The sequence below is a fragment of the Carcharodon carcharias genome, chromosome 23, assembly GCF_017639515.1.
Source record: "Carcharodon carcharias isolate sCarCar2 chromosome 23, sCarCar2.pri, whole genome shotgun sequence".
Taxonomy (NCBI): Eukaryota; Metazoa; Chordata; class Chondrichthyes; order Lamniformes; family Lamnidae; genus Carcharodon; species Carcharodon carcharias.
The window spans coordinates 44,146,209-44,171,308 of NC_054489.1; the positions used below are offsets into that span (position 1 = coordinate 44,146,209).

The 25,100-nt window shown below is 43.2% G+C and overlaps 1 protein-coding gene across 4 annotated transcripts in view; it reads left to right on the top strand.

Annotated features, from left to right (window-relative positions):
* Positions 1-25,100, top strand: part of tanc2a (tetratricopeptide repeat, ankyrin repeat and coiled-coil containing 2a) — a 920,169-nt gene that overhangs the window by 217,010 nt on the left and 678,059 nt on the right. The window contains exon 3 of one of the 4 annotated variants that reach the window (XM_041217623.1): positions 21,667-21,759. The exons of the other annotated variants lie outside the window; for them this stretch is intronic. The gene's annotated coding sequence lies outside the window, so the exon portion shown is untranslated. The remainder of the gene's footprint in view (positions 1-21,666; positions 21,760-25,100) is intronic. 4 annotated transcript variants of the gene reach the window in all.

A 25,100-nucleotide genomic window follows, 5' to 3' on the forward strand; every position in this document is an offset into this window, starting at 1 on the left:
ACATGTGCCTTGTGGATGGTGTACAGGCTTTGGGGAGCTACATGGTGAGTTACTTTCACAGCATTCAAAGCCTCTGACCTGCTCTTGTAACCATAGTATTTATATTATTTTATATTATATTATATATAAGGATCACCTACTTGACACTTCTGGCTGAATATTGTTGCTTGTTGATTGAAGAACTGTTTCTTTTGAGGAGAGGAGCGATGATGGTGGATTTAAAGGAGAGAGACCACAGCTGTGGGGAGAGAATTGTCAGCAATATTGGCTAACCTGACTAGGTTGGGAATTTGCACCAGGATGGGAAGTTGCATCATCAGTACTTTAATGGGAATCTGGTCAAGGATTCAGGAAGCAGTCTCATGGACAAGATGAGCTCAGAGGGCATGGGGGGAGATAGGAGGGAATTTGAAGAAATGTGAAAGTTCTGCGCCAGTACTAGGGCAGGGGAGATCTTTTGATGCAGTTTGGCTCAATGTAACAGTAGAGACAAAGATGTTCATGAGCTCCTTGCACTATTGCTGCAGTTGAGGGCAGAGGAGATAAGGGGTAAGAGTTTAAAAATAATGTTTGAGAGAAGAGGCTTGGGGTGGGTAACCTTTATATTCCACATGATCCTGGAATAAAGCGCAGTTTTAGCAGATGAGAGCTTGATCCCAGTGGTGCCTTGTTGTCCAGTCAGATTTGAAGAGGTGGGGTGTAGCAGCATGATGTGAAAGAAAAAGAAAGTGGCGCGAATATTAGAGAGGTTAATTTCCAGAGAGTAATCGGGAGGAGAGTTTTGCTAGGACAAGGTATGAGACCGTTTGAGTTTCCCTAAGGAATGAATACTGTAGTGAGCATGGCAGAAGATGATAAGAGGCATGAAGGGAAGTGTGGGCATATGTATGATACAGTGGCAGGGTACGAATGGAGAGTAGGGTGGGAGACAGAAGAGTACTTTCTTTTAGAGGCAACAATCTTGGAACAATTTACCCAACAAATGATTGCAGTAGTTGGTACATTTTATGACATATTTAAATGGGCTAAGTGATCTTCTGCTTTTGAAACTGTTTGTGAATTTGACATTGTGGCTTTTGCAATTAGCAGCCTCCAATGGTTTCCTCTTTTAATGAATACTCTACTAAGGCCTTAAAGATTTCCATCTTGTAAGTCTCAAATGTTAATTAAATAAGATTTATACATGGATATCAGGTTCGTAACTATATCCGAACAGTACAAGATCACGGAAACACGTCAGCTCTAAATTCTCAACACAAAAACAAAAATACCTGGAAAAACTCAGCAGGTCTGACAGCATCTGCGGGGAAGAACACAGTTAACGTTTCGAGTCTGTATGACTCTTCAACAGAACTAAGGAAAAATAGAAAAGAGGTGAAATATAAGCTGGTTTAAGTGGGGGTGAAACAGCTGGTGTTGGATAGAGGGCCTGTGATTGGTGGAGATAACCAAAAGGTGTCATTGACAAAAGGACAAAGAGGTGTTGAAGCTGGTGATATTATCTAAGGAATGTGATAATAAAGGTACAGATAGCCCTAGTGGGGGTGGGGTGGGGGGGAAGGGATCGAAATAGGCTAAAAGGCGGAGATAAAACAATGGATGGAAACACATTTAAAAATAATGGAAATAGGTGGGAAAAGCAAAATCTATATAAATTATGGGAAAAAAGAGAGATTGGAAAGGGGGTGGGGATGGCAGAGAGAGTTCATGATCTAAAATTGTTGAACTCGATATTCAGTCCGGAAGGCTGTCAAGTGCCTAGTCGGAACATGAGGTGCTGTTCCTTCAGTTTGCGTTGAGCTTCATTGGAACAATGCAGCAGGCTAAGGACGGACATGTGGGCATGAGAGCAGGGTGGAGTGTTGAAATGGCAAGGAACAGGGAGGTCTGGGTCGTGTTTGCAGACAGACCAAAGGTGTTCTGCAAAGCAATCACCCAGTCTGCATTTGGTCTCACCAATGTAGAGGAAACCGCATTGGGAGCAGCGAATGCAGTAGACTAAATTGAGGGAAGTGCAAGTGAAATGCTGCTTCACTTGAAAGGAGTGTTTGGGCCCTTGGACGGTGAGGAGACGGGAAGTAAAGGGGCAGGTGTTGCACCTTCTGTGTTGCATGGGAAGGTGCTGTGGGAGGGGGTTGAGGTGTAGGGGGTGATGGAGGAGTGGACCAGGGTGTGCCAGAGGGAACGATCCCTGCAGAATGCCGCCAGGGCAGGTGAAGGGAAGATGTGTTTGGTGGTGGCATCATGCTGGAGTTGTTGGAAATGGCAGAAGATGATCCTTTGAATGCGGAGGCTGGTGGGGTGATAAGTGAGGACAAGGGGGACCCTATCATATTTCTGGGAGGGAGAGGAAGGTGTGAGGGCGGATGCGCGGGAGATGGGCCAGACATGGTTGAGGGCCCTGTCAACCATCGTGGGTGGAAACCTCAGTTAAGGAAGAAGGAAGACATGTCAGAGGAACTGTTTTTGAAAGTGACATCATCAGAACAGATGCGACAGAGGTGAAGAAACTGAGAGGATGGGATGGACTCCTTACAGGAAGCAGGGTGTGAGGAGCTGTAGTCGAAGTAGCTATGGGAGTCGGTAGGCTTGTAATTAATATTGGTGGACAGTCTATCACCAGAAATTGAGACAGAGAGGTCAAGGAAGGGAAGGGAAGTGTCAGAGATGGACCATGTGAAAATGATAGAGGCGTGGAAATTGGAAGCAAAATTAAATACTTTTTCCAGGTCCAGACAGGAGCATGAAGCAGCACCGAAGCAATCATCGATGTACTGGAGAAAGAGTTGTAGGAGGGGGCCGGAATAGGACTGGAACAAGGAATGTTCTACATACCTCATAAAGAGACAGGCATAACTGGGGCCCATACGGGTACCCATAGCCACACCTTTTAATTGGAGGAAGTGAGAAGAGTTAAAGGAGAAATTGTTCAGTGTGAGAACAAGTTCAGCCAGACGGAGGAGAGTAGTGGTGGATGAGGATTGTTCGGGCCTCTGTTCGAGGAAGAAACAGAGTGATCAGACCATCCCGGTGGGGGATGGAGGTGTAGAAGGATTGGACGTCCATGGTGAAGAGGAGATGGTTGGGGCCAGGGAACAGGAAAATGTTGATATAATGTAGGGTGTCAGAGGAATCACGGATGTAGGTGGGAAGGGACTGGACAAGGGGAGAGAGAATGGAGTCAAGATAGCAAGAAATGAGTTCTGTGGGGCAGGAACAAGCTGACACGATCAGTCTGCCGGGACAGTCCTGTTTGTGGATTTTGGGTAGGAGGTAGAAGTCCGAGGTTGGGAGACTATGAGGTTGAAGCTGTGGAAGGAAGATCTCCAGAGGAGATGACGTCAGTAACAGTCCTGGAAACAATAGCTTGATGTTCAGTGGTGGGGTCATGGTCCAGGGGGAGGTAGGAGGAAGTGTCTGTGAGTTGACACTCAGCCTCTGTGAGGTAGAGGTCAGTGCGCCAGACAACAACAGCACCACCCTTGTCTGCAGGTTTGATGACAATGTCAGGGTTGGACCTGAGAGAACGGAGTGCAGCAAGTTCAGAGAGAGACAGGTTAGAGTGGGTGAGAGGAGCAGAGAAATTGAGACGACTGATGTCACACTGACATTCCTCAATGAAAAGATCAAGAGAAGGTAAGAATCCAGAGGGAGGGGTCCAGGTGGAGGGAGAATATTGGAGGCGAGTAAAAGGATCCGTTGAACGGGGAGAGGACTCCTGCCCAAAGAAGTGAGCCCGGAGACGAAGGAGGCGGAAGAAGAGTTCAGCATTGTGCCGAGCCTGAAATTCATTGAGATGAGGGCACAAGGGTATGAAACTGAGTCCTTTGCTGAGCACTGAACGTTCAGCATCGGAGAGGGGAAGGTCAGGGGGTATGGTGAATACACGGCCGGGGCTGGGATTGGAAGAGGGGGTGGGGACGGAGGGACAGGCAGGGGTGGAGGGTCCTGGATGGGCGTTGGTGTCGATGAGTTGTTGGAGCTTGCGTTCCTTTGCACCTGAAAGAAAGAGACAAAGTTTCTTGTTGAGGCGTCAGATGAGACGAAGAATAAAATGAAACTGGGGGCATGGGCAGTTTGGAAATAGGGTACGGCGGTGCTGCTGGAAGGAGAGGTCGAGTGTGTTCATATGGTGGTGCATGGCACCGAGTGTCGATCTCAGGATGCGACGAGGACAGTAGTCCGAGGAGCATTGTATGTCCTGGAGATACCTGTAATCCTGGGTGGGTTCGAAACGTGAGCTCCAAATTCTCCATCATCCTGATGTGGACATAAACCTATTTCATTAGAGTAACACCTGAAATTAAAATCTTGTGTTCTGTATATTTACATTGCATCATTTCAGATCAACTAAACTAAATCAATTAAAAGGGGAATGGCTGGAACATTTCCATGCAATTCTTTTGTTGCTATCACAAATATTAGGATCACTAAATAGCACGTGTTACTTGTTAAACACCTGGAACTCCCATGCAGTAATTTCAAAGGAAAGATCTCCATCACCTTGCCAGAGGCTGTTGGGGATGTCTTTGTCTATGTCGACCACATCCTGGTAGCAAAATAAATCATCTTACAGTGTGATGTTTTGTTTTAGTCTGTTTGCAATTATTGTTAATTGTGCACCTTTTGCTCAGCTTAATTCAGCTTAATACACGAAGTTTAACTTCTCAGCTATCTTGAACAAATTGGGTATCCAACATGTAGGGCGTAAAAGGTAACTTAAAACAATTAATCTGCAGTGGTTATTTCTGTTAATTGTTTCATTTGGGCCTTGACAAGCATAAATAAGTTTCCTTTTAACCTTATTCAATTTGCCAGCCTCTTCTAGTACGCACACAAATTAGGATTAAGAGTAGGTTGTTCGGCCCATCGAGCCTGCTCTGCCATCCAGTTAGATTACGCCTGATCATCTTTGCGCTGTCCCCACATCCTTTGATGTCATTCGTATCCAGAAATCTCTCTGTTTTCAGTTTTGAGCATGCTCAGTGATTGAGCTTCCACAGCTCTCTGGGCTAGAGAATTCCAAAGATTCAACATCCTCTGAGTGAATAATTTCCTCCTCATCTCAGTATTAAATGACCTTCCCCTTATTCTGAGACTGTGTCCCCTGGTTCCAGACTCACCAGCCGGTGGAAACATTCTCTCTACATCTACCCTGTTATGCCCTGTAAGAATTTTGTAAGTTTCAATGAGATCACCTCTAATTCTTCTGTATTCTCTAGAGAATATAAGCCCAGTTTCCTCAGCTTCTCTTTATAAATCCCGCAATCCCAGGGATTAGTCTGGTAAATCTCCGTTCCACTCCATCTATGGCAAGTCTATCCCTCCTTAGATAAGGAGACCACAACTGTAAATGATAGTCCAAGTGTTCTCTCACCAAGGCTCTGCATAATTGCATAAGATATCTTTAATCCTGTACTCAAATTCACCTACGATGAAGATCAACAAACCATTTTCCTTACTAATTGCTTGCTGCACCTGCATGCTAGCTTTTAGTGATCCATGAACAAGGACACTCATGTCCCTTTGAACATCAATACTCCCTAACTGCTTACCATTTAAGAAATACTCTGCTTTTCTGTTTTTTTTTCTACCAAAGTGGAAACTTTGCACATATTCACATTATATTCTACCTACCATATTCTTGCCCATTCACTTAACCTCTCCAAGTCCCTTTGAAGCCTTCTTGCATCTGCCTCACAACTTACATTCCCACCTACTCTGCCATTTGATAAGGCCATGGCTGCCCTCAAGTCCAGTTTCCTATCTGCCATTACCCTTGTTTCCCTTGACGATAAATCTATCTAACTCAACCTTGAACACACTTGATGACCCAGCCTCCACTGTTGTCTGGGGAAGAGAATTCCACAGATTAATGACCCTCCTAAAGAAAAAATATCTCCTTATCTCAGTCTTTAATGGGAGACGCCCTAATTTTTAAAAGCAAAATACTGCGGATGCTGGAAATCTGAAACAGAAACAAAAATAGCTGGAAAAACTCAACAGGTCTGAGAGCATCTGCGGAGAGGAATATAGTTAACGTTTCAAGTCCGAATGACACTTCTGATGAAGAGTCATATGGACTCGAAATCTTAACTGTATTCCTCTCCGCAGATGCTGTCACACCTGCTGAGTTTTTCGAGTTATTTTTGTTTTTGTCCCTAATTTTTAAACTGTATCCCCTGGTTCTAGACTCTCCCACAAGGGGAAACATCTTCTCATCAATGACCATGTTGAGTCCCCTCAGGATCTTATATTTTTCAATAAGATCACCTCTCATTGTTCTAAACTCCAATGGGCATAGGCCAAACCAGCTCAACCTTTCCTGATGAGGCAGCCTCTTCATCCCAGGAACCGGTTGAGTGAACTTTCTCAAATTGCTTCTAATGCAATATATCCTTTCATGTTTAGGGGGACCAACACAGTACACAGTACTCCAGGCATGGTCTCAGCAAAGTCCTGTACGACTATAGCTTCCCCAGAACTGATCCCTGTGGCACTCCACGAGTAACAGCTTGCCAACCTGAAAATGACCCATTTATCCTTACTCTTTGCTTCCTGTTAGCTAACCAATCTTCATCCATGTTACCCCTACACCATGAGCTCTTATTTTGTGAAATAACCTTTGATGTGACAAATGTTAAATGCCTTTTGGAAATCCAAATATTTCACATCTACCGATTCCCCTTTATCCATGTTGCTTGTTACTTCCTTGAAGAACTCTAATAAATTAGTTAAGCACGATTTCCCTCCCACAAACTCCGACCCTGTCTGAGTGTATTATAAGTTTCTAAATGTCCAGATGCTTACTGGATTCTAGCATTTTCCCTATGACAGACATTAGGCTAAGTGGCCCATAGTTCCCTGCTTTCTGCTCCCCTCCTTTCTTGAATAAAGGAGTTACATTAGTGAATTTCTAATCCACTGGGAGCTTTCCAGAATCTAGAGAGCTAAGATTGCAACCAATGCATATACTATCTCAAAAACAGAATTACCTGGAAAAACTCAGCAGGTCTGGCAGCATCGGCGGAGAAGAAAAGAGTTGACATTTCGAGTCCTCATGACCCTTCGACAGAACTTGAGTTCGAGTCCAAGAAAGAGTTGAAATATAAGCTGGTTTAAGGTGTGTGTGTGGGGGGTGGAGAGATAGAGAGAGAGAGAGGTGGCGGGGGGGGGTGTGGTTGTAGGGACAAACAAGCAGTGATAGAAGCAGATCATCAAAAGAGGTCAACGACAATAGTACAATAGAACACATAGGTGTTAAAGTTAAAGTTGGTGATATTATCTAAACGAATGTGTTAATTAAGAATGGATGGTAGGGCACTCAAGGTATAGCTCTAGTGGGGTTTTTTTTATATATATAATGGAAATAGGTGGGAAAAGAAAAATCTTTATAACTTATTGGAAAAAAAAAGGAAGGGGGAAACAGAAAGGGGGTGGGGATGGGGGAGGGGACTCACAACCTAAAGTTGTTGAATTCGATATTCAGTCCGGAAGGCTGTAAAGTCCCTAGTAGGAAGATGAGGTGTTGTTCCTCCAGTTTACGTTGGGCTTCACTGGAACAATGCAGCAAGCCAAGAACAGACATGTGGGCAAGAGAGCAGGGTGGAGTGTTAAAATGGCAAGCGACAGGGAGGTTTGGGTCATTCTTGCGGACAGACCGCAGGTGTTCTGCAAAGCGGTCGCCCAGTTTACGTTTGGTCTCTCCAATGTAGAGGAGACCACATTGGGAGCAACGAATGCAATAGACTAAGTTGGGGGAAATGCAAGTGAAATGCTGCTTCACTTGAAAGGAGTGTTTGGGCCCTTGGACGGTGAGGAGAGAGGAAGTAAAGGGGCAGGTGTTGCATCTTTTGCGTGGGCATGGGGTGGTGCCATAGGAGGGGGTTGAGGAGTAGGGGGTGATGGAGGAGTGGACCAGGGTGTCCCGGAGGGAGCGATCCCTACGGAATGCCGATAAGGGGGGTGAAGGGAAGATGTGTTTGGTGGTGGCATCATGCTGGAGTTGGCGGAAATGGCGGAGGATGATCCTTTGAATGCGGAGGCTGGTGGGGTGATAAGTGAGGACAAGGGGGACCCTATCATGTTTCTGGGAGGGAGGAGAAGGCATGAGGGCGGATGCGCGGGAGATGGGCCGGACACGGTTGAGGGCCCTGTCAACGACCGTGGGTGGAAAACCTCGGTTAAGGAAGAAGGAGGACATGTCAGAGGAACTGTTTTTGAATGTAGCATCATCGGAACAGATGCGACGGAGGCGAAGGAACTGAGAGAATGGGATGGAGTCCTTACAGGAAGCGGGGTGTGAGGAGCTGTAGTCGAGATAGCTGTGGGAGTGGGTGGGTTTGTAATGGATATTGGTGGACAGTCTATCACCAGAGATTGAGATAGAGAGGTCAAGGAAGGGAAGGGAAATGTCAGAGATGGACCACGTGAAAATGATGGAGGGGTGGAGATTGGAAGCAAAATTAATAAAATTTTCCAAGTCCCGACGAGAGCATGAAGCGGCACCGAAGTAATCATCGATGTACCGGAGAAAGAGTTGTGGAAGGGGACCGGAGTACGACTGCAACAAGGAATGTTCCACATACCCCATAAAGAGACAGTCATAGCTGGGGCCCATGCGGGTACCCATAGCCACAACTTTTATTTGGAGGAAGTGAGAGGAGTTGAAGGAGAAATTGTTCAGCGTGAGAACAAGTTCAGCCAGACGGAGGAGAGTAGTGGTGGATGGGGATTGTTCGGGCCTCTGTTCGAGGAAGAAGCTAAGGGCCCTCAGACCATCCTGGTGGGGGATGGAGGTGTAGAGGGATTGGACGTCCATGGTGAAGAGGAAGCAGTTGGGGCCAGGGAACTGGAAATTGTTGATGTGACGTAAGGTGTCAGAGGAATCACGGATGTAGGTGGGAAGGGACTGGACAAGGGGAGAGAGAAGGGAGTCAAGATAACGAGAAATGAGTTCTGTGGGGCAGGAGCAAGCTGAGACGATCGGTCTACCGGGGCAGTTCTCTGCAGCTACTTCTTTTAAGACACTAGGGTGAAAGCTGTCAGGCCCTGGGGGCTTGTCAACCTTCATTTCTAATAGTTTTCCCAGCACATTTTCAGTTGTGATTGTTTTAAGTTCCTCCCTCTCTTTTATCTCTTGATTTTAAAGTACTCTTGGTTTGCTTTTTGAGCCTTCTACTGTGAAGACAGATACAAAATACCTGTTCAACACTTGTGCCATTTCCTTGCTTCCCATTATTAATTCTCTAGTCTCGCCTCTGGGGAAACCAACACTCACTTTAGCCAAGAACTAACATCACCCAGACTTCTTCAGAGGCTTGGTCCAATAATGAACATAGAACTGTATTCTAAAGGTGAAGTGAGAGTGACTGCCCTTGAGAGAAAGCAGCATTTTGACCTAATGTGGCACCAAAGAGCCCTAGTAAAACTGAAGTCATTGGGAAACAGAAAAAACTCCAGTGTCTTTCTGAGCACAAAAGAAAATGGTTGTGGATACAATCCCAGAATTCCCCAACAAAAAGTACTGGAAAAACTCAGCAGGTCTGACAGCATCTGTGGAGAGGAAGACAGAGTTAAACTTTTGGGTCTGTATGACTCTTCTTTAGAACAGTTCTTCAGTTCAGGACTCAAAACGTTAACTCTGTCTTTCTCTCCACAGATGTTGTCAGACCTGCAGAGTTTTTCTAGCACTTTTTGTTTCTGTTTCAGATTTCCAGCATCCGCAGTATTTTGCCTTTACCTGAATTCCCATCTTTGATACTCTGATGGTTTCCATTGACCAGGAATTCACCTAGACCTGTTGCTAATAAACAGGTCAGCGCTGGGAATTCTGATGGAACTAAATCACCTAACTCCCCAAACTATCTACACCAGCTGGAAAGCAAATCAGGAATGTGATGGACTTGCTCTCCACTTGCTTGAATGGGTGCAACTCTAACAACACTCGAAGCTCAACATTGTCAAAGATAAAGCAGTCCACTTGATCAGCAGCCCATCCACTACCTTAAACACCCATTCCCTCCAACACCTGTACACAGTGGCTGCGTTGTGTACTGTACACATGATGCACTATAGCAACTCACTCAGGTGCTTTAACAGGACACCTCAAAATTGCAACCACCACTTCCAAATCACACATCATCCTGACTTGGGCATATATCTTTGTTCCTTCATGGTCAGTGGATCAAAATCCTGGAACTTCAGACCAAACAGCATTGTGGCAGTACCTTCGCCATATAGTCTGCAGAGGTTAAAGCAGTCAGCTCACCACCACCTTCCTGAGAACAGCTAAAGATGGGCAATGAATGCTGGTCAGGTGAATGAATTTTTAAAAAGGCACTTCTGTATATGAGAAGGGAAATGAAAACCGCTAAATTAATTATGGTGCTGAATTCTCGAATGGATAGTGTCCCAGGGTCTTTAATATACCCATTGAGATCCCCTTGGAGACCAATAACTTTAAACAAATGATTTGAATTCCCAGTGACCGACGGAAGAAATCGCCTAAGGTTTCAAATTTTAAGGACTTTACTGTAATAAACAAACCAATAACAAGATTGACTAAAGATTATTTAGTGGACAATTAATACTCTAAACTACAGAAAAGATACCCCCTCCCCTTTAAAGTTTTAGCACAACTCAAAACCCCAAGTCACAGTTATGCTGCCAGCCAGTTTTTACAGGAACCAATCTAGCATCACGCCCAGCTTTCAATGGGTTCGCTTCTCCCTGTTTCACCAAGTTGTAATGTCAAGAGACTGTCAAAAGGTGTTCTACTAAGTTTCTGGAGAAGTCCCGAACCGAATACCAGCAGTAAGGTCCACTCTGGCGATCCTTTTCTCCCCCGATCATGCCAGAATGAATCTTCTGGATTAATTGAATTGCCACAGGATGCATCCCTCTCGCCAGAGACAGTGTTCCCCTTCGCATTTCTGCTTGGTAACTCACAGAGAACTCACAGCCTTATTTTCTCTGTTGACCACACCAGCTGCAGACTTCGTCTCTCTGTGAGACCTCCCTCTTTTTTGTGCCCAAAACTTGGAGACCGAAAGTTTATCTGCACTCGGCACAGTTGCTGTTGCCTTTGTTTTCAGGTGTGAAAATTTCACACTTCACTCCCAGCAAGTCTCACCCTGGACTTCCCTGTCCCCATAGTAACCAAGCCACCTAGGCTTGTTGCTGGGCAGAATTTGGAGTTGATCACACTCTTCACTACTCCATTTTACCTGTAATTAGACAGTCCCAAAGCAAAAGCATACTTTAACACCTCATATTCTTAGCATACCAATAATGTCAGAATACTTAATTGTACAATGATAATGCAAGATGACGTGCATTCCAAGGATAATAGACCATATTTACAGAATGTAACCTATGATTCTTTAGCAATGCTGAGGCCAGAGTCAAATTTTACTTTGGCCTTTCAAAGAGAAGCTAAACCAAGTTAAAACCTTGATGCCAGACCCTGCTAAGGCTTCCACCCATCCTTCTGATATTTATCTGATGTCACTTACATTAGCACTGAAATCCTCAGTAATAAATAAATCCTCATAAATTATGCAAATTTTTATTTGGCTATCAGTTGACCTTCTTGTTCAACACTCTGTCTAATCTATTTGTGTGTCATTCCAGTACTCTAGCTCAGATCAAGTTGGGCAAGTTAGAATGCTGCAGGTATTATCCCAGAGAATAGAATGGGGAAAATTTAATATTTAATATTTATAAATTTAAAAAGCATTACATGCCATTAGTGCAGATTAAACATGTGCTGATGTTTATAATGTCATACAGGAAGCTGGGAAGTAATCCAGAAATTGCAACTGTGAAGTTGGATTCATGTTAATTTGAAATAATGATCGGAATTTGCCTAATAAATTGTGTTTATTTGCATAACCTTACATCAAACTTTTAATTGGTCATTGTGTCAGGATGTCCTTAGAGAGACTACTTAATAATTAGTTTCCACTGGTGAAGTTATGGATTCATAAAGTACAATGTGTTATTAAGATTGAAGTATATTGTCACTTTTACTCAGTAAATAATATAATAGGGGCAGAGGTTACATTCGCTAATCCCTGATTGCTCAGATTGTTTTACGGCATTTAATAATACTTAGATTTTCTTGCCCTTGAGTTGGACAGTGAAATGGTTTTTTTATGGTTTTCCTATGTCTCATCAAATGACTATTGCTATACTTGTCTGCCTATCTCAGATGAGTGGCCTCATATCTTTTTAAACAAGGATTGGCCTGCCACCACTTGCTGGAAAATCAATATGGCTGCTGTCCTTTGGGAGTGCTTACAGAAATTCCAATGTACTTTTTTTTAGCATTTGGGGAGAGATGCGTGGGAATACTGGAACGGCTCTTGTTTTTTTCGTTTTCCTCAGCAAGTTCATGAACTCAGGAAGGCAGAATATAGGAATCCATGATTTGCCCCTCTAACTTAACACAGCAGTTGTCTATTGCACTATCATAGTCGTGGATCATTACAGGTTTTGGGTCACCTTTTTTGTGAAGCATTTTAATAGCATCTTTCCTGTAATGCCCTTAGGCACTTTAGAGAGCTGTTGGTACTAAACATGAAGTAGCAACGCTGTTGAAAGTAATTTAACATAAGTTTAGAGACTTGAGAGTTGTCAGGATGATGAGGTTCAGGAATTGCACAGTGCAAAAACATGGTAGCTGAATGCTGTGCCAGCAACAGAGTGGAAGGGGAGAGGGGGGATTTTACATGAAACAATATTCGGAGAACACAGCTGAAATTAAGAGCAGATTGCCAAATTGGAGTTGTGAGCAAATCTGTTGGGGGTGTTGAAGGTGAGGCGGATATTTTAACTAGAGTGCAGTCTCTGAATTGAGTTACTTATATTAGCTGAGGTATCTTATAGTGCTTAATAATGTATTTCAGATTTTGAAAGCTGCACAGATATAAGTTCTGTAGCATCAAATTGCTGCAGGTTATAAACAATTTATCCAGAAAGTTTGCAGCAATTAAGTTTCAGTGCATTAAAATTCATATCACGGCCAATCATTGTTTACCATTCTAGGCTAGTTGCATTTTTCATTTAGTGTCGTCAGTGCTATGTGTCATGGTGGAAATTGCACCAACTTTGATAGTATGTATCACTGTGTATATTTGTGTTTGTGGTGCGGAGGAAGGTGATGGAGGTAGTAGGGAGATATTGAAATATCTTAACTTTTCAGTACAGAATGTACTTCTTCCTGCTGTCTGAGCACAGGATGTGGTTGCATCACCTTTTGGTTTTCATATAGGTTTTGATATTACTGAAGATCATTGTTTTTCATCCGTTGTAAATATTAGACATTTTTCTGTGAAAGAATCTCAGCACAGCAGGTAAACCCATAACATATGCAGAAGAAAAAAAATCCAGTAAATAATTTTTATTCATTCCTCTTGATATTTTCTTCTGATGTTGCTCCTTTCCTAAGGGTACTTACTCCTGGGGTACAATTTAATGGGTTATGCCGTGTCTCAGTTACTCACTGAAGTGGCTTTCTTCATCTGTAAGCCTGAATAGCGCACATTGGCAGACTAAAATAAAAGCAAAATACTGTGGATGCTGGAAATCTGAAATAAAAACAGAAAATGCTGGAAAAATTCAGCAGGTCTGGCAGCATCTGTGGAGAGAGAAACAGAGTTGACGCTTCAAATCCAATATGACTCCTCTTTGGACTCTTCTGAAGAAGTGTCATATTGGACTCCTTCCCTCTGCCCCCTCCAATCAAGCACAGACAGAAGCTATCTAATCAGGAATGATTCAGATAAAACAAGACATTCCATTTGGAAAGAAAATCTTCCCTGTTCAGGAGTGAGTGCAATTGGCAGCTTATTACTGTATTTTAGCAAGGATTTTAACAATGTAATGAGATTTATCTTGCAACAATCATATTATTGCTTGCGTATTGTTATGATCCTAGGTTTTGGTGTGATCTGCTTGGGGACCAATAATGTTTTGTGTAGACAAAGTTTGAGTTTCAAGGCACTTGCTAATAGAATAAAACCGTTAGATCTCAGGGGCATTGAACAAACAGAAATAAACTTTACTATACAAGATCAGAAAGATAAAATAATTTGCAATATCTATCTTATACTCTTAACATTCAGGGTTAATATGAGGTGCATGTGAATTAACAGGAAATCCATGGCCAAACACACTACAATGCACAATAATTGATGGATATGACCAAGGCAGATTGCACAGATATCTCAACAAACCATCCAGTGTCAGTAAACACTGAGTCAACCAACCTCACTGAAACTCTGTCTCTCTCATGAGGGATTCCAGTCTTTGTCTTTTGAAGATCTTGTGTTGGAATTCTCTCCAAAAGTCACTCCAACTCAGGCGGTATCAACGACAGCCTGCCTTGCAGTGTTTCAGTCTCGTCTCCTGAGATTCTGTTGTCCTGGATTCCCGAGTATGTAATCGAGCACAACTTCATCTATTTGGCTGTGCTGATCAGAACATGACTACTCCAAAGGGGTACCTTCATCCAACAGTCCACAGCATGGACTGACTAACCAGAGCTCCTCCTGAGCCCGCTTCACTGCTAACTGCAGCCTTTTTTTTGTTTGGAGCCTTTTTCACTGCTCCTCTCTTTTTTAATTCAACTGGGACCTCTCCCTGTCCCTCTCCCTTTGGAACCTATCCATGTTCCCTCTCCTTGACCCCTGCCTGGGGCACTTATCTTCAATGGCATTCCGCTCCCGGGCACATGACTTGGGTTTTTTGTGCAGCTTCCTTTTATGCACAGATGCCTAAAGAACTTAAAAATGCCAATCTGCATACATGCAGTCCACTCCCAGTCTGTGGAAGCTCTGAGGTCTGTTAGGAGTTGGAGTTTATAACCTCCCTCTCTCCAACGGGGTAAGTGTGGCTTTCATAACACTATACAAAATGCTTTTGGCTGGTATACAGGTGATTTGGCCATGATACCTATTCATGTTCGGCAGTTCCTTATGGATAAAAATGCCAGCAATGTTGTTAATTTTGGGCTGCTCACTAGGAAATTGTGAAATTAGATGTTCTTGGTCTTGTTGATTTTAATGTTGCCATTTTAATAACTAAAAATTGTAGTATAAGGGTGTTCAGCATGGCAAAGGTTAATGTGGGACTGGGGGACAGTACCACCTACCTTAAGATGTAGAGAGTCACATGATAGTGGACTGAGCCCATCTCCCGCGCATCCGCCCTCACGCCTTCTCCTCCCTCCCAGAAACATGATAGGGTCCCCCTTGTCCTCACTTATCACCCCACCAGCCTCCGCATTCAAAGGATCATCCTCCGCCATTTCCGCCAACTCCAGCATGATGCCACCACCAAACACATCTTCCCTTCACCCCCCTTATCGGCATTCCGTAGGGATCGCTCCCTCCGGGACACCCTGGTCCACTCCTCCATCACCCCCTACTCCTCAACCCCCTCCTATGGCACCACCCCATGCCCACGCAAAAGATGCAACACCTGCCCCTTCACTTCCTCTCTCCTCACCGTCCAAGGACCCAAACACTCCTTTCAAGTGAAGCAGCATTTCACTTGCATTTCCCCCAACTTAGTCTACTGCATTCGTTGCTCCCAATGTGGTCTCCTCTACATTGGAGAGACCAAACGTAAACTGGGCGACCGCTTTGCAGAACACCTGCGGTCTGTCCGCAAGAATGACCCAAACCTCCCTGTCGCTTGCCATTTTAACACTCCACCCTGCTCTCTTGCCCACATGTCTGTCCTTGGCTTGCTGCATTGTTCCAGTGAAGCCCAACGCAAACTGGAGGAACAACACCTCATCTTCCGACTAGGCACTTTACAGCCTTCCGGACTGAATATTGAATTCAACAACTTTAGGTCGTGAGCTCCCTCCCCCATCCCCACCCCCTTTCTGTTTCCCCCTTCCTTTTTTTTCCAATAAATTATAAAGATTTTCCTTTTCCCACCTATTTCCATTATTTAAAAAAAATAAAAAAAAAACCCCACTAGAGCTATACCTTGAGTGCCCTACCATCCATTCTTAATTAACACATTCATTTAGATAATATCACCAACTTTAACTTTAACATCTTGTGTTCTATTGTACTATTGTCGTTGACATCTTTTGATGATCTGCTTCTATCACTGCTTGTTTGTCCCTACAACCACAGCCCCCCCCTTCCACCTCTCTCTCTCTCTATCTCTCCGCCCCCCCACACACACACCTTAAACCAGCTTATATTTCAACTCTTTCTTGGACTCGAACTCAAGTTCTGTTGAAGGGTCATGAGGACTCGAAACGTCAACTCTTTTCTTCTCCGCCGATGCTGCCAGACCTGCTGAGTTTTTCCAGGTAATTCTGTTTTTGTTTTGAGTACAGTAGTAGTTTAGCAGAAGCCAGCATGGAGAGTGTACCTAGTAAGGGCTCTACCTTGGAAATGTATGTAGTTATGTGTTACCAATAAACACTGAATGTTCAAACACATAAGCTTCCAGACCTCGTAGTGAGACAATTAACAAAACAATATTGCAACTTGGTGGCAGTGAATAAACAAACTCATTACCTCAATGAAGCTGGAGAGAGATTCCAGGGAATGAAAAAGTAAAGGAACAGCATCCTGACTGAAGTGCACAATTGGAGATTGCCTAAAAAGAAGCTCCATTGCAAGCGTGGAGACATGAAGGACTCCAGACCACATGGCCAGACCTGATCGAACGTAGAGTAGAGGACCTAGCCAGATCACAAAAGACTGAGCAAAAAAACCAAAAAGAAAAAGGGAGGTAGATGGGTAGAAGAAAAAAACTGCAGCTAAGGACTCCACCACATCTCAAGTCTATTGTGAGTACCCATTGTTTGCAGAGTCAAAGGAGCTAGCAGGGATGAGCAAAAACTCGGTTGTAAGTCGGAATTAGTTTGAAAAGTCTTCAGTCATTTTAAAAAAAAGTCAGAACAGCCTGTTTCCAAAATCACTGTGGCCAGTCCAGGTTCAGGATTGACGCCAAACCACGTGACAGCCGAGCTCATTTGAAAAAAAAAAGCAGAAGGTTTTTAAAATCTCAGCAAAAGCTGGGAATCGATTATTATACACCCAAAAATCCTCCAAAATTGCTGGCAAGGCCCCAAATTGTTGATTTAATAAATCATTGCAGAAAATGAATTCCAAAGAGGTCAGGACCGCGATCGTGACTGGAGTCCATCTGGACCCGACAAGCGCAGGAAGAGGAGGAAGAAACGGCTGCTGTGGCACCAACTTGAAGGAAAAAAAAATGGAGGTACTCCGCTGTTATAAAAAACAGCCATGGATAGTAAATTAAAAATACCAGGTCAATTTGGGCTGATACAAGGGCCAAACCAGACACTCAATTGGGCATCATGGAGAAGAAAATTTTTACGTCACCGGAGCACAACAGGATTAAGTAGGAAATCAGAGGAAGTGCAAGTTAATACATTCATGCACTTATTTGGTGAAATGGCTGACAATGTAATCATAAGACAATGTATAGATCAATCCTTAACCACATTTGGTGAAGTATTAAAAGCCTATGACATATACTTTAAACTCCAAGTTATGGAGAGTACAGACCTTAAAAAAAATGTAGAACAACCCTAGTAAAGCATCAAAAGGGCAAGGAAACCCCAGGGCAAAGTGGACACACCCAAACATGGTGGCAGACCATGTCAGTTCAATGAACTACATTGAGCTGAAGAGTTTAGTGTAGAGGAACTAAAAGGTTGAAAAACAGGCGAAAGGTTTAAAAATAGAGCTTTTTGAAAATGCCGATTCGTAACCCAAACTGCTACAGCAGGTGGCAGTCAGAGTGAACAGATGGCTGTGAATGAAGGATAGCTATCTGATGTAACCCAAAAGAAACAAAAACTGCAAAAAAATAAAGCTATTCCACAGGAAAATGTTTGTATCAAAGCTGAGTTGGAAGAACTCAACCAGAAGTATAGCCAGACACAATAGTAGGCGGAAAAGATACTCCAAGTTGCTGCCCTGAAAGACTCCTTGAAGAATCAAAACATGGCCCTGAAAAAACATGAGTTTAAAAAAGATGTTGAATGCTACTTCAGAAAAAGCAAAGCAATGCTCTGAAGCGCAGCATAATTTGACAAGATGTCAACAAGAAAATAAACAGTTGAAAGAACAGCCAACCATCCTTCAAGATCAAATGCAAAAGGAGTGCACACTTTTTCGGCAGCATGGAGAAACGAAGGGTGCCTTGAACAGCAGAATGGGGTAACAGGAGAAAAAGTTGAAGACTCTGTTGAATTACAAGAAAACTTGAGATGAAGCAAATGACCTTCACAAAGAAAAAGAAAACTCGTTGAAGGACCTTCACATGCTCAGGGCAAAGTATGTTCCCCTGGAAAATTACAAGCAGAAGCAAAATGAATTTAATGTCACTCTGAAAGAACTGAAGAACTCAACAATGTTCAGTATTCCAGGAGGAAGCCAAGAGATACAAGAAAGAGACTGAAGAGCTAAAGAATTAACTGAATGGGTAAGTGGAGGCATTGAAAAGAAAAACCGTAGAACTTTCCAAGCTGCAAGCAGATACTGAAGCCATGAGTAGCACAATTACAAAACTGGAACAAGTTAAGACTTCCAAGACTGACCTGGTCAACAATGAAACCAAAATGATAGACAAGGTCAAAGCTCTGCTGCAGACGGAGAAAGATGAGACCGAAATAAGATCAGAAAAGGTAAATCCGACACTGAAGATCAAGGAACTGGAAGGAAAAGCAGTGGATGCTTCAAACTTACTGAGAACCATTGAGTTGTTGAAAAATGACATGGCTGAAATGAAAATCACGAACTTAAGAGTGCAAAGAAAAAGTTGAACAGCTGTAAGAGAGAGTAGAAGTTCTCACAAAGGAGCGTAAAGAGCCTCAAACAATGAGCAGAAGTAAAATTAAACATTGTGAGCTTGAAGGATAGCGCACAGGAATTAGGCTCTGCTAAGGAAAGATTGTGTTCCGGGTAGAGAACCAACTTTCACATATGGAAGATGAGTTTGCTGATGTGAAATTAGAACTTGACAAACTTCAAAAGCAGAAGTAGGTGGGAAGAAGGGGTAGCATGGAATAAAGATTGTATTGTAAATATGGCTGGGTAAAGACTTGGTGGGAGTAGGGACTTGTAATATAAGGGTATTTGGGATAGCATGTGTTAATGTGGGACTGGAGAGCAGTACTGCCTACATTATGATGTAAAGAGTCATCTGATAGTGGACTGAGTACAGCAGTAGTTCAGCAGAAGCAAGCGTGGAGAGTACCTTGTAAGGACTGTACCTTGGAGATGTATATAGTTATGTGTTACCAATAAACACTTCATGTTCAACTACACAAGCCTCTTAGTGGGATACTGAACAAACAACCTTACAGCAAAAACACTTTTTTATTTACTAGTAGATCTGCTCTGTCGATCACTGAATAAAAGGATTTGGTTTTTTTTGTGTAACAATGGGGATTTTTATTCCAAATATGGAATCCCTTCAGGGCCAGTGATTTAGTGATTGAATAAGTCTCGGGACATTTTTATTACATGGTATCTTGGATTTTTTTAGCTTTGAACTGGTGCTTTGGGGATTGAAGTCCACAACTTTGTTCTCAAGTGCTTTTGCATAACTTGAAAGAAAAAGAACTGAGAAGATGATTAAGATTTCAAAAGAGACATCTCTTCAGTATGGTTGTTGGAGGCCAACCAGAAACTTAGCTTAACCAGCCAGACAGCTACTATAACTACAAGAGCAAGTCAAAGGCTGGGTAACTCGCCTCCTGATTCCTTAAAGCCTTTCCGCCATCTGCAAGGCACAAGTCAGGAGTGTGATGGAATACACCCCACTTGCCTGGGTGCATACAGCTCCAACAACATTCAAGAAGCTGAACACCGACCAGCATAAGATGTTCCCTATCTGCTACCTTAAACATTCAACCTCTCCACCACCGATGCACAGTGACAGCAGTGTGTACCATCTACACCATCCCTCCACAGGTGCTGCCAGGCCTGCTGAGTTTTTCCAGCATTTTAAGTTTTTATTTCAGATCTCCAGCATCTGCAGTACTTTTGTTATATTTATATACCATCTACAAGATGCACTGAAGCAACTCACCAATCCTCCTTTGACAGCACCCTCCAAACCTGTGATCTCTGCCATGTAATGGTCTCTGTCACATAGAAGATCAAGGGCAGCAGGTACATAGGAACACCACCACCAGCAAGCACCCCTCCAAGTCACACACCACCCTGATTTGGAAATATATTGTGTTCCTTCATCCTCACGCTGTCAAAATCCTGGAGCTCCCTCCTTAATAGCAATATGGGTGTACCTACATTACATGGACTGCTCACTGCCACCTTCCTGAGAGCAATTGGGGATGGACAATACAATGCTGGCCTTGGCGATGCTCACATCCCATGACTGAATATGAAAAATTTTTTTTTGAGTTTTTCAGGTTTGTTGAAGTCCTCTGTCTTCTTGATGGTTAGGTTGTTAAACCCACTTGGATTATCAAAATTTATGGGGAGTAGGTTACTAATGTCATTTCTAGTGAATCCTTGGATAAATTAACCTTAACCAGGGTGAATCAGCAAACTGTAAGATAAAAGCAAAATACTGCGGATGCTGGAAACTGAAACAAAAGCAAAAATTTCTGGAACAAACTCAGCAGGTCTGACAGCATCTGTGGAGAGAAAGACAGAGTTAAAATGTTTCGAGTCTGGATGAGTTCAGATGTTCTGAGGAAGAGTGATCTGGGCTCGAAACATTTTAACTCTGTCTTTCTGTCCACAGGTGCTGTAAGACCTGCTGAGTTTTTCCAGCAATTTTTGTTTTTGTTTGGATCAGTTTTTTTTTTGAGGATGTTGCTAGCAGGATAGATAAAGGACAACTGGTGGATGTGGGGTATCTAGATTTTCAGAAGGCTTTCAATAAGGCCCTACACAAGAGGTTAGTAAACAAATTTAGAGCTTATGAGATTGGGGGTAATATACTGGCACGGATTGAGGATGGGTTGATCAGAAAATTGAGAGTAGGAACAGGGCCAGGGTGAGAAATCATGGGACCAGTGCTTGTCATGTTTCTGGGTCCCTTGTTCCTCCCCCCACCCCATTTTAACCCGCCCCCTCAATCATGCAGGATATTTTCCCCCTTTCAAGATTCTCCAATCATTTCACCAATCACTGCAAGGTCCTAGTAAAATGAATAATGCTCATTATTGGCATCTGGTTACAAATATCGTCCAATATATATGCAGCATTGTCATTAATATTGAGAGCAGCAACAATATAATGCAGTGTTAATTATAGTGCACCCTGCCATGACCATTAAACAAACAAAGAGTACAAATTTTACTTTGACAGAATCATACAATATTGTCAATTTGACAGGAAAATATCCCATTAGTTTTTTTTATAACCCTGTGCAGATGTTAACACTGATTTTGGTGACTGCCTCAGCTCTCGTTTACATGTTCTGCACATTGCACCATATGGACATGGTGACAGTGAATTCATATTTGGAGGGAATATTCAATAGTTACAACCCAGATAAACTGTACAAGATCTTTTCCATTCTGTAGAAGTAGATGATGATTCTCTCCTGCCTGGTTGCATTAAATATAATTATTTTGCACAAGGGGTGTAATTGGATTCTATTTCATCAATATTCCCACAGGGTAAAAAAAGATCAAATGACGCCTGAGCAACAAAGTGGAATGATTGAGCAACATAAGTCTTTACTGTCAGTGAGAAGCTTTGGAGCCTTCAGGTATCTCTGTGCGACACCATGTTTGAGGCCAGAGGACAAAGACTAGTTCACAATTGTACCTGTGCTTTCTTGATCAGAAAGTCTGAAGTCCTCTGCTGCTTCTCACTTCGATATATTTTCAATATCTGTTGTGCAACAGAAAAAAAACATGATATTTTAATGCCTCAAATAACTCATAAAAAGCTCCAAGATAGATTGGAATAAAATGTCAGTGGGCAAAAGCACAAAATTGAAGTCAGTGGAAAAGATGCTTGAGAATCATGTGCACTGTAAAACAGATTGCTGATTCACCATGAACTCATTATGCATCCTGGCCTAGCAATCTCACTGCACAAAACCTGTTCACAATAAACTTTCATTAGGGAAAATAAGCAGAACCCCAGCCATGATTCCACACTGTTCACAAGATAATTGTGGATGACAAAGACCATCTAGCCCAGTTCGTCTCATCCATCCCAGAATGACATACAAACACATGTATTAGGAGCAGGAGTAGGCCATTTGGCCCCTCAAACCTGCTCCGCCATTTGATAGCATTGCCTACATTGTACCAGTGATTACAACTCAAGTACCTAGTTGGCTGTAAAGTGATTTGAAACATCATGAAAAGTGCTGTATATATGCAAGTTTTGTCTTTCTTTCATTACACCTTTAAGCAGTAGGCAGATGACTGTGGCAATGGTGGAATTGGAGGCCCAATGCTGATTCTCTAAGGATAATTCATCACAGAGCAATCAACTGATATTAGGAAAATGGCTGCAAAAAAATTACTTTTACAAAATAATTCAACTCTGTAGCTAACCTCCCACCAACCTACGCTCAAACCTCCCCCCCCACTCCCCTCTATCCTCCCATCAACCCTTTCCAATCTCCTCTCTCAACACCCCCTCCAACCTCTGTTCTATAACCCTGACCCCCTTCCAACTTCGTGCTCCAACTCCCCTCCGTGAACCTCCTCACCAGCCTCCCCCAACCGCCAAAATCCCTAGTCTCCTCCCCAACCCCTCTTTTAACCTCCCACAAGCCCTCATCTAACCTACTCCCAAACCCGCCTTCAACTCCCCCAAACCCTCCAACCTCCCCAAATTCTCTCCAGCTTTCTGCTCCAATCACCCTAAACCTCCCCTCCAACCTCCCCCATAAATTTTCCTCTAACTTACCTTTCCAATACCCCAAGCTCCCAGCCTCCCCCAGAAACCATCCCCCACACCCTCCCTAAACCCATCTGTTCACACACACACGCACACACACTCAGTTGCTGCATTGCCGCTGTTGACCTTTGGGCCGCTTCATGGTTTTCTGGCAGGCTTTTCAAAAAAACTATGAATCACAAAGCGGTCCAAAGGTTGGAAGCACTGCAACATCTAGTGAAATTGACTTGACGCTGACAGACCGGCTTTAAAAAAATCGGAACTCTCAGCCTGGCAGATCTGTTTTTTAAAGCCTTTTTTCAGGTCAGCAGCTGTGGGTGATGTGTGTGAACAACAAGAAACTCTGTTTACAGAACTAAGCCCGTTGTTTGGCACTGACTACCATTTGCACTCCCCACTCTCCTGGGCCCTGAGTAGTGATAGAAGGATCATTCTCAGATTGGCAGGCTTTGACCAGTGCTTGGGCATCAGCTATTCACAATCTATACCAATTATTTGGATGTGTGGACCAAGTGTAAAATTTCCAAGTTTGCTGATGACTCAAAATTTGGTGGAGATGTGAGTTGTGAGGAAATTGCAAAGAGACTTCAAGGGAATTTATTGGAAATCCAGACAGGCCTCAATAATCCACCACAGATGATCAAACATGGACAGTACTGCCTTTTTTATTAGTAACTAAGCTGATACTTAAAATAAACGGTTCTATGAAGCAGCCTGTGCACATATGCAAAAAGACAGCATTCAAAAAGAACGTGAGAGGAGCTGGGAGTTCAAAGAGTGAGAGAGGAGCCAGGAGTTCGCAAAGAGTGTGAGAGGAGCTGGGAGTTCACAAAGAGCTGGCTGCTGCTGGTGGTGGTGGTGTGGGTCTCAATGGACTGGCAAGGTTTGGAGAAAATCAAGTGTGACATCATAGGGAACTGGGTAAGTGATTGGTTGGTGAGTATTGGTGAGTTTTGCTGGCTTATCTTTTAAATACTGGCACAATTTATTGGCAACTGTAAGGTTTTCTTCGTAGTACGATTTCTGTAATTGCAGCAGGAAAGCTTATAGGGAGTCGTAGGGCTTAAAAAATGTAAAAATGTAAATAAAAATAACTAAAACTTTAAAGTAAAATAAAGAAAATAATTAAAATAAATTAAAATTAATTAAAACGCACACCTGTCTAATTAAGAAACATATAAGTGTAAGTGGTACTAGTTTGTAATAAGCATAGTAAATTGTAGTTAATGTAAGAACTATTCTAATTAAGAAAATAATTAACTAAACATAAGTAACAATGACAGGACAGGTATTATGTTGTAGCTGTGGAATGTGGGAGCTTTTGGATGCCAAGGCGATCCAGGACAAACTCGTCTGCGGAAAGCGTAAGCAGCTAGAGGAATTCCGGCTCAGGATTATTGACCTGGAAGCCAAACTGCAGACAGTGCACAACACTAGGGTGGGGGAGAAGTACCTGGGCACTTTGTTCTGGAAGACGATCACATCTCTTAGAATAGGGTCATCTGCTTTGGTCAGTGGTGAGGGACAGGAGGATGTGACTGAGAGTGAGGCAGGTAAATGGACCAAGCAGACATCAGTGGAGGAACTTCAGACTTTGCAATTGCCAAACAGGTTTGAGGTGTTCCAGCCTGTATGGGTGAAAGCGAGGTCTTCAGGGTGGATGAGCAGGCTGACCATGGCACAATGGTGTAGGAATCAGTTCAAGTTGGGGAAGCAAACTTGGAATGTAGTTGTAGTATGGGACAGTATGGTGAAGGGGATTGGCACTGTTTTCTGCAGCAAAGAGTGAGAATCCAACAGGCTGTGCTGCCTGCTCAGTGCCAAGGTCAGGATATCTGCACAGGGCTGGAGAGGAATTTGAAATGGGAGGAGGAGGATCTAGTTGTTGTGGTCCATGTAGTCACCAATGACATAGGCTAGACAAGGAAAAGTTCTGCATAGTCAGTATGAAGAGCTAGGCACCAAATTAAGAAGCAGAGCCTCAAAGGTAATAATCTCTGGATTATTTCTGAGCCGCGTGAAAATTGGCATTGGGCAAATAAGATTAGGGAAATGAATGCATGGCTCAAAGACTGGTGTAGGAGAAGTGGGTTCTGGTTCCTGGGGTACTGGGTAAAGTGGGGGCTGTATCATTGGGACGGCCTCCCCCTAAACCGTGCTGGGACCAGTGTTCTTGCAAACCGCATAACT